The following is a 10,973-nucleotide window of genomic DNA, read 5'->3' as shown; positions in this document are numbered from 1 at the left end:
GTAGTTGCAGCGGAAGGGCAGATTTTGGTATATTTCTCTCATTCTGTTTTCACTCTGAATTTGTTCATGACTGATAGAATAGCCTGCACACATGTGAATAAGACATGAAAAATACACATAATTATGGGGATTTTGCATATCTTGATGAATGAATGTTTTTAAAGGGGGAAAAAAAACTGGGCTTAAAATTAGAAATTGATATGACAAAACAGTTGAGGATGAGCACAACCTTCTGCAGGTGACACATGGTGTAGTGGTACGTAGTCATGATGACACATGATACAGAGATATCACACAGTTTCCATGATTATTTATACCCACTGAGTTGTATCCACCACAGTGTCAAATTCCCTTGCAGTCCTAGTACACTATGATGTTGTGAAGTGACTGAAGGAAAAGTGCCTTTGGAAAACTTCATACGAGTCACAGGAAACCTCAACTTCTCCCAGAGTGTGAAGTCAGGGTATGCCATAGTTCAGGGGTTTGATTGTGACCCAGTGACCACTTTCCTGAATTTCAAAGTAACCTGAGGACCCCTGTTGAATGAAAAATCATTGTAATTACCACACTTTAATTTAATTGATTTGTTTATAGCATGGTCAGGAACCACTGGCAAGGCTTTCACTGACCACCAGTGGGTCAAGGATCCCTGCCACAGTCAAAGTCAGACAGGCACTCTGGTCAGGGAGAATAGGCCCATTCAAGGTTATCAACTTCACCTTTTTATTATGTGGAACATTCGTGTTAAATTGTTCAAATTCCAAATCTGAAAGCTGTTCAGTTTTAAGCAATCAGTGAATGGCTGCATGGCATTCTTGACTGAATGACCGCTGACCTATTGACTGAAAGACTTCCTCAACGGCGTAAGCAGGTTACCACAGCCACAATATGTTCTCATTAAGGCATAGAGTACTCCATGTTTAGGGCTTGTTTTAAAGCAATTCCTACAAATCTTATGTTAATGTTGATATTGTTGAGGGAGGTCCAGTATCTGCATAAAGAACAGAGCAGTGGACAGAGCACATGCTTTGTAAACTGTATATTTATATATAAAAATATTTTTCCAGATGATAGTCACCCATAAAAGTGTGTCAAACCTTTTTAAATTCTAAATCTTTCAAGGTGTTTGTGTAAGGTCATCATAATGACGTGAGGTTGTTGTGTGTAAAGGCAAAGGTAAACATGCTGTAGATAATCTGGATAGTCCTTTTCTCTTAATTGTCCATCTGTCTGACAGTATGGTTGGCATCTTAACATGCCTAGGAATCACTGCCAACGTATGTGATTGTCATCTGTCACTTCAGGCCTAATCCCTGTTGGTCAGAGCTCTCTTCTCCTGTTCCTGCATGCTGCATAATCTGAAGTAAAGAGGGGAGACGGGATTGGATGTTTGTACAATTTTTTAAGGTTTTTTAATGGGCTACTCCAGTTCAGTTAGATTGCACTCATTGTTTAAGAAAGAAATAGACGAGTATTCTAATCTAAAGTCTGAAGTTGCAGTAGCAAGCCATAAACACTTTTGTTTTGGATTTGAGAGAGACAAAAAAAACCCAGATATGTCAGAGATGAGAGATGGAGCTCAGATCCTAACCAGGATTACAAGGACAAATAATACCACACAATACTGTATATGTGTTTCGAAATTAACATGTAGCAACAAGATAGATCAAGTCTTTCCTCATAGGTAGCTTGAAGGAATGAACTAACTCTTGCAAAAATAAAGCGGTAGTCATCCAAATAAGAAAGGTAGTTTACTTTGCAGTACACCTCATGATTTGTCACCTAGAACAAGGGGGGAAAGGCTAAATATTATAGTGGAAGAAAGGAAAATATAAATGATTACACACTCTGAAAACAAATGTGTTGAAAATAGCACAACTTGTTTTTAACACATCTAATGTCCAAGATAGGGACAACGTGTGTTGTTTCTAACACATTGCTTTTGTTATATTGTGTACACTCTTGCAAATGTGTTGAAAATAACACAACTTGTGTTATTTTTTCACACACCTCTATGTCCAGATAGGGACAACACAGTTTGATTGTTGTGTTGTGTTGTTTCTAACACATTTGTTTTAAGAGTGCCACATTTTGGGTTCAATTAGACACATTCATCATCTTTGCTTTCAAAGGTCTGTTCAGTTAAAAAGCCCTTTTCCATTTTTGTGTATAACTTGTCTGAACCAGTCCAACATTAGAATGACCAAAAAACATATCAGAATGTCAAGCAGCTCAGTGGATCAGTCTGATTGACCTGGCTTAAGAATTGAGAGACTACAGACACACATTCTTCACCTTTAGAAAGCCTCCATGAACCCCTCTGAACTGGACCTCCTCTGATGAAACCATGAGGAAAAACAAACAAAAACAACCCTGAACAAATAAATATGGATAATGAAATGCTGAGAGTGAAAGTGAAAGGTTAAAATGGGAGAGAAAGCAAAGGACAGAAATGAGGAAATTAAAGATTGAAATAAAAGAGAAAGTAAAAGAGTAAACTAAAAAAAGAAAGTTAAGCACAGGTGGAGGGAAAGTGAAAGAGCTGATGCATGGTGCTTTGTTTTTGTCCATGGAATGATGTTGTTACACAAATTATGTTTTTAGGACAAACTCACTTTCCACTAGATGGGGCCATATACCTATTATATTTTATCAGGGATTTGATACATTACAGTAACAGTATTCTGTTTGCATTTTTGGTATATAATCTAGATTTTACATCATCTAAACAAGGTAGGTATAAGCACCGATAATCAAGTATTTCTTTGTCTATTAGGAAACAGTATTTTAATCAGACATCAGAATTACTTCACTATCATCTATCCATAGAAGATCATTATTGTGCACTGAATCACTAGCGCCATCTAGTGTTTATGATATTCAACTTCTGACAATAAATATACAATAATAATTCATGTTAGTAATCAATCAATCAATTTATTGTTTATAGTGCAGTATCACCATCACATAGTCTACACTTTACAAATAAAGTGGTTCAAGTCCATATAAATACCTCTGTGTATGTGTGTGTGTGTGTGTGTGTGTGTGTGTGTGTGTGTGTGTGTGTGTGTTTTGCCACTATTGTATTGTGTTTCTGCAAGATTATCACAGCACAGCACTGTAGTGCAGTTGCAAGCACAACCTTAACCCTGTAGTGTACTGTGTCTGCAGACATTATTTATTATGATGATGCTTGTGTCTTTTTAGAGATTGAATCTAAGCATTTGGTTAAAACAAGAATAATATTGTCCTTGCATTGTGATATATCATGATTCATCAGTGTACACTAAAGTTGGACTTGGACTTGTGCCCTCAAACCTATATTCCCCAGGCATTACTACTACAACTACTAGTACTATTATTATTATTATTATTATTATTATTACTATTAGCAGTAGTAGCAGTAGTAGTAGTAGTAGCAGTAGTAGTAGTAGTAGCAGTAGTAGTAGTAGTAGCAGTAGTAGTAGTAGTAGTAGTAGCAGTAGTAGCAGCAGTAGTAGCAGTAGCAGTAGTAGCAGTAGTAGCAGTAGCAGTAGTAGCAGCAGTAGTAGTAGTAGTAGTAGTAGCAGTAGCAGTAGCAGCAGTAGTAGTAGTAGTAGTAGTAGTAGCAGCAGTAGTAGTAGTAGTAGCAGTAGTAGTAGTAGCAGCAGCAGTAGTAGTAGTAGCAGTAGTAGTAGTAGTAGTAGTAGTAGTAGTAGTATAGTAGCAGCAGTAGTAACAGTAGCAGTAGTAGTAGTAGTAGTAGTAGTAGTAGTAGTAGTAGTAGTAGTAGGGGGAGAAGAAGAAGAAGGAGTAGCATACCGCGGGTTTCCGCCAACCAACAAAACTAGATCTTGCCACAAGAGTCATTGGGGACAGAAGGCGGCTTAGTGGCTGTCCACAACGTTATAAACTTAACCTAAATAGTCGGCTACTGTAAGCTACAATCGGATTTTTTGTATACCCCTGTTGTCTCAATGATAATGACATCTCATTTCAGACTATATTTCAAAGTTTGCCGTTCATTTGTATTATTAATATAACATCGTATTTTGTCATTTTTGGCGAAGACATGCATTCCGTTAGGGATATTGAACATATTTAACATTCTCTAACCATCGTGATTTCGAATTGGTGCAGTTTTCAGCACAAAAACTCATTTTATTCTTTTGTTCTATGCTGTTCTATGGTGCTTTCTGCCTCTTGGTTGCGCACGCATGTTTTCGTGACGTTGCATAGAAATCCAACAATAGCATCTTTTGCATCAGTTATATTTCTATATATCTAACTATATTATATGGCTCTCCAGACTGTGGAGTGTGGGTCTGCGCAGGCTTGGCCAGGCCAGGGCTGTGCCAGCAGAGTGGTGCGAGGAGGGTGTGAGAGCGGGGGTGGGGGGGGGTGGGGGTGGGGTGGAATGGACTGGGCGAATCCTGCGCGGGTCATTGTTGTGTGTGGCCGGGCGTCCCAAAAGCACAGTGTTATTTCAGCGATCTCTGGCACTGGTTGCCACCTCAGCGCTATGCCCCGGTGGCATGCCGGAGACCCTTGTTGGCAAATCCCCCTGAATCATCAGCACACTGTAAAGCCCCCTTTCTGTGTGGGGTTTAGCGGTGCCCATTGACATGCACCTGCCCCGGGTGCCCCCTTTCCAGCCCGAAATAACCTGATGGGCCACAGTGGGCCATGCTCCCACTGTCTGGAATTATCGGGGAGCTTCTGGTGGGGGGGGGGGGGGGGGGGGGTGAGTGTGGAGTGGTGGGGGCATCAAAGGCCTTATCAACAACATCAAGCTGCTGGAATATTACAGCATTACAGCTGCCACATGAACTTTGCACGAGAGAGAGAAAGAGAGAGGGAGGGAGGGAGGGAGAAATAAAGAGAAGAGACAGAGTGAGTGGTAGAAAATGAGGGTGAGAGAAAGAAAGAAAAAGAGAATGAATGCTAGAGAGAGAGAGAGAGCTCTTCTGCAGAGTTGGGTGAACAAATCAGTGATCAACTACTGAATTTACAATAAATGTGTCTAATTGAATGTGTGTGTGTGTGTGTATGTGTGTGTGTGTGTGTGTGTGTGTGTGTGTGTGTGTGTGTGTGTGGCAAATGTACAGATCTTGCATGTGTGAGTAAATGATGACACTCATCCTGTTAGGTGAATATAAAACCTTCCATCATGCTATTTTTTATTATTGTCATTGCATAATTATTGATTATTGATTAAGACAGACACAGGTAGGTAACATCTCAAAAGTGCGGTGTAGAGAGCCAACACTGGGGTGCATGGCGCCCCACTCGGTGAAGCGGCGGTACTCTCCACGTTCCACCAGCCACTGGTGTCCGTGGTAGTTGGGCTGCTCGTAGAAGACCCAGACGCCATCGTACACCTTGCAGGAGTGCACCTCGAGGTGCTGGAAGCGGTCAACCAGTGAGGGGCAGTCTTCGTTGAACTCCATCATCTGGCCCTGGAAGTTGGGGCGCTCGTAGACGCGGATGCGGTAGGTGCCGTAGTTCTGGAGCGGGAGAGAAGAGAGGGAGCAGGAGAAGGAGGAGGATGAAAGAGAAGGAGGAGGATGAGAGAGAAGAAGGCTTTGAGTGAGGACTAGTTGTGTTAAGGGCTTCGAACCACAAATCACCTCTTATACAATTCCATATCTCTCTGTCCATTCCAAAAAAGAGACTTGTTAACAGGCAATGGAGACTCCTGTTGAGTTTTTGCCTGAACTATGCCAACAAGTCAATGTCAAATAGACTGATGAAGCACAGCCTTCATCTTTACCCTGCTGGAACTCATTTATGAGATCTCCCAGGTGAATTTCAAACAAGGTGGGAGTAACAGTCTTTAACTAGAGGCCTTTACACCCTTTAGATCCAGTGGTCATTAGTAATAATATGACATGAGTTGGCACAATTTACCTGAATTGAATCGGACTTTAGGGGCATCTGCCAACTGCTGTGACTGACCCATGAGTCGGGCAACTGACACCTGGAGGCTGGCACCCAAGACCCAGACCCAAACCCAGACCCTGGTACCGCACAGCTCACCCACCCCGAAGCCTACTTTCGTGACGGATCATGCGGCAGGAGCGGATGGTGTCGTTGAAGCCATTCCAGCGCTGGTACTCGGGGTACTCGCCGTGGGTCAGCACGTACTGGGAGCCCTGGTAGTTGGGCCGCTCATACACCACCCAGGCCCCGCTCTCCACCCGGATGGAGTTGCAGCGGCTAAAGTGTGAGTTGAGCTCCGGGCAGTCGCTGCTGCACTCATAGCTGTGGCCCTGGAAGTTCCTGTCCTCGTAGAAGATGATCTACGGAGACAGAGAGAAAGAGATAGAGAGAGAGAGAGAGAGAGAGAGAGAGAGAGAGAAAAAAAAAAGAGGATCACGGTGTTAGACACAAGGCCTTAGAGAACAAACTCAAAGTATCAGCCGAGTCAAAGTGGCCAACCTACCCTCCCACGCTCCATGTTTGTTGGTTGACTTTGATGATCTCGATTTTAATTTGCACAAAATAAAAAATGTTGGCTCACATACACAATAATGCTACAAGTAACTGTCGGATTTATATGTAGGACATTAAAATGCATTGCCAGTAGAATCATTGTCATTTAAATGAAGTCCCCATTAACATCCACACAATAGCTGGTGCGGCGCTTGTTTCAGCCTTATGTGGAAGTTAATGGCCATTGTATAGAGGCTGACCTGATCTCACCAAGCTCGATTCCAGAAAATATTTATTAAGTCATATTAAACACATTTCCAGCTTGTGGTTGGCAGAAGAACCGGTGCCCACTCTTTACAAACTCCTGGATGAGAGCCCAACAAATAAATATCAAACAACTGCTCATGGTAGAATAAAAGCGATCAGACATATCATGCACAAATATGAACTGATGCACTCATAGGCTGCAGAATTTATTACTGCTCTCTCTGCCTAGCTCTTGCAGAGACTGTTGCAATGTCTTGCAAAAGTACATTCGATATTCCATTACACTTGGTTATCCAGTACATTCGGTTCTCCATGCAAGAGGAACCAGAATTTGCGTTTACATGCAATTAGCAAATGCAACATGATGAAACATATAATATATTGATTTGATATGGTGTATGCACTGCTACCCATATATGCACTTTCTTCTACTTCTTACGGGCAGCCGTGGCCTACTGGTTAGCGCTTTCGGACTTCTAACCGGAGGGTTGCCGGTTCGAACCCCGACCAGTGGGCCGCGGCTGAAGTGCCCTTGAGCAAGGCACCTAACCCCTCACTGCTCCCCGAGCGCCGCTGTTGTTGCAGGCAGCTCACTGTGCAGGGATTAGTGTGTGTGTGTTCACTGTGTGCTGAGTGTGTTTCGCTAATTCATGGATTGGGATAAATGCAGAGACCAAATTTCCCTCACGGGATCAAAAGATTATACATACTTATACTTCTGGTTTATGTCAACAAGCAAGTAAGTACATTCGAGAAACACACACACACACACACACACAGAGTCTGACTCAGGAATAGACATTGGCCAGGGCAAAATTCAGTCCAGAAATATAACCATCTTTATAGTAGCATCTTTTGATATCTGCCAGCGTCATGATGGATGCTCTTAGCCTGGAAGCCAGTCCGAATTTCATCCCTTCATCCTTAGGTAGGAACTTCAGTCTGGACTTGTTCCATTGAGAATCAACTATGTCTGAACCAGAGCGTTTCAAACTGACTGCACCAATCAAATTGTTTGAACGGGCTTTGTACAATGATAGACAGATGAAAAATGGTGTCTCGTCTATCACGTCACCTGAGCACGCTTTAGTTGATTTTGTTTGCAACAAAAAGCCTGTCGCAAAGCTCTTATAGTCTGTCTGCCTCTTTACCCCCTACATGTTTGGTACTGTCTGTCCACTAGCCACTTGTACCACTGTCTTTATGCCTCACTGTTTGCGTGCTATATTAGCACATTAGCACATATGCATAACCCCCCCTCCATGGCACAGCCGAACTGTGGCCACACTTATACATTTTCTTAAATAGTTAAATATATAGATATATAGACTTTACTTTACTTTATCTCTGCATTGTTGCACTGTTGACTTACTCTACATTTGCACTATCACCATGACCACTATCACCATTGCACTACCACCATGACACTCATTCACACAGAGCACCTTAGAGCACCTTACCATACCTTACTATGCACAGAGAATCACAGGCTCAGTCCCTGCCTCATCATTGCAAGCGCCTCTGATTTATTAATCACCACTATGTGGATACTGTTTTTAGAATTTATTTAGATTAAGTGTTAGTTAGTATAATTTGTATTTTTGTAATTTGTATTTTAGTATATTTTTATATATTGTATTGTATAAGTGTTAGTATAATTTGTATTTTAGTATATTTAGCATATTCTTTATCTTCTACTGTCCTTACTGCTTAGTTGTGTTTTTATATTATATACTCTAATTACTCTTTCTGCTGTTAAAGAATGTGTTTGTGTTGTATGTATGCTGCTGAGACCTTGAATTTCCCCTGGGGATCAATAAAGTATCTATCTATCTATCTATCTATCTATCTATCTATCTATCTATCTATCTAAGCTAGACATTAGATTTCGCTATCGCGTCTGTTGACAGCGCAATATTTAAAAAACAACCAGAAAACATTGTTAAGCTTGCTAATTTGTGCAGAAGAAGGATAGTTTGGGTGTTCTTCCTACAGGATACATGGTAGGCTATGTCATTGCTCTGATTAGGTCTATCCAATTGAGTGCAGAGGCGTTTTCCTCCCTACAGTATATCGGTTGAAACATGCCCCATAATGAAGTCCCAATGGAGCAGTATCCGACTCAAATTTTGACTAGAATTCTGTGATTGAGTCACAGAATGCATGCACAAATGTTGAGTACTGCTAATCATTTGATGTGAGTGTGATCCGTCTGTGAAGACGAAAACAAGGTATGGGGAATTGTAATAAAACATATAAAAAAGCACAGTTTTGATAAGTGCTACAGTCAGCTTTATCATTGTACCTTTTCATGTACCACTGTGACTATACTAAGTGTAGGGCAGCACACTTATTACAACCACTGTGTAACAGGAAGTTGATAGTTTGCAAGCACATAAACATCTTGAATGCTCTGCTTGGTCCCCTCACCCTTTACCCCTACCCCATTGAGGACCACAGTGGAAATAAGCTTTTTTAGCTTTATTGTGTATCTTTGTAAGAATGTGCATGAGAAGCAGCACTGCTATTGACACTCCATATGTTACACTTGACTTTTGAAAGAATAACACTTTAGTTTAGCTAATAGCCTATGTGCATTTATTACACAGCTCTTGACAAGGCAAGTAGAACGCTCCATTGACTTGAATAGGATTTCCCAAAGTTCTAGCGATCATTATTTCCGAGGAAAGGACCTCTGAAAAAAATAATGACCGCTGTCAATGGCAGTTTGTGCTTCTAATTCAGGTATTTCATATCACTACGCAAGGACTGGAACTTTATTCAAAAGTGAAAGCAGACGGTTGATCAGCATCAAACATTTAATAGCTGTCTAATACATTGTCTTTATATGTTACTATTCTGTCACTTTAGGCCCTGTCCACTTTAAGCTGGGCAGAAATAAATCATATTTGAAGTGAAAACAATCTCCCTCCACATTAACATTTTCATATTGTTTTTCAAAAGTTTTGCGTCCACACTGAAACACTGAAATCCCATACATGTACTGTAGAAGAGTTTGTTGTTGGTGGTGTTACACTACATTTTCTAAATATCACAGCAACCGCACGTTGTCGTATCTGAAATTTTGCATTTTTTACTGTACATACTTCAACGCAAAGCCAGAGTTTTAAAATGTACGCACCTCAGAGAGCAATTTTTGAAAAGCATTATTTCCTGTGTTGAAATATGCCGTTTTAATGTGGAAGTGTGTGTGACGGATAAATAATTATGCTTACTTATATTTACCCGGTTTAATGTGCACATATTGGAGTGTATTAGGAGTCTATAAACTCTCGTTTTGATCCATATTATATCAGCAAAGTTAGATCAAGACAAACTAGTTGCTTATTACCAAGAATAAGAAATTGTTCAATAACGACCTAATAAATGTGCAATGATGCTTAATACAGACACAATAATTATATATTGATGGTTAACATGTGTTCCCTAAACCAAATCGTTACCAGAGTTGATTAATTGTTGAAAAGGATATGCTATTTGAAGTGTCGCCATCCTTTTCACTAACTGAATGTAAGATTGTTTTTTTTAAGAAATGTCTTTGAACGTCTTTGGGTCAACAGTAATGTATCAGTTTGCGTGGTCAAATGCACTGCTGGGGAGCTGTCCGCATTTTGCATCGCTAAAGTCATTCTTGAATACAGAACCCTCATTTGTAGCAGTCCATTCAGCCTAAAGCCAGGCGGTCCCAGTAGTGAGGGATATCAGTGGAGTGGATGTTTGTGCTGCACTGTTCAGGAATATGAGCACTGCTTTACTGTCAATTTAAGTATATCACTTATTTATTTCATTCATTTTCATATTTATTTCTATGTATTTTGAGAGATTTCATTTCATCAGAAAATTGATAGATAGCATGATCTCGACAATATATATGTTATTAGGATTTCATGACTTAGTCAGAGTCCATAGATCAGAGGACCCTTTTGACCTTTCCGGATCATGGTGAATGCATTTATATGCCACCACATTAATTTGGCAATAACAAGGGGCAGCCATGGCCTACTGGTTAGCACTTCGGACTTGTAACTGGAGGGTTGATGGTTCGAACCCTGATCAGTAGGCATGGCTGAAGTGCCCTTGAGCACCTAACCCCTCACTGCTCCCCGAGCGCCGCTGTTGTTGCAGGCAGCTCACTGCGCCGGGATTAGTGTGTGCTGAGTGTGTTTCACTAATTTACGGATTGGGATAAATGCAGAGACCAAATTTCCCTCACGGGATCAAAAGAGTATACTAATACTTAGTGCTAACAAATTCCTGGACACATTTTGCTT

The sequence above is a fragment of the Alosa alosa genome, chromosome 23, assembly GCF_017589495.1.
Source record: "Alosa alosa isolate M-15738 ecotype Scorff River chromosome 23, AALO_Geno_1.1, whole genome shotgun sequence".
Classification (NCBI taxonomy): Eukaryota; Metazoa; Chordata; class Actinopteri; order Clupeiformes; family Clupeidae; genus Alosa; species Alosa alosa.
Note: the sequence above shows the minus strand (reverse complement) of the source record.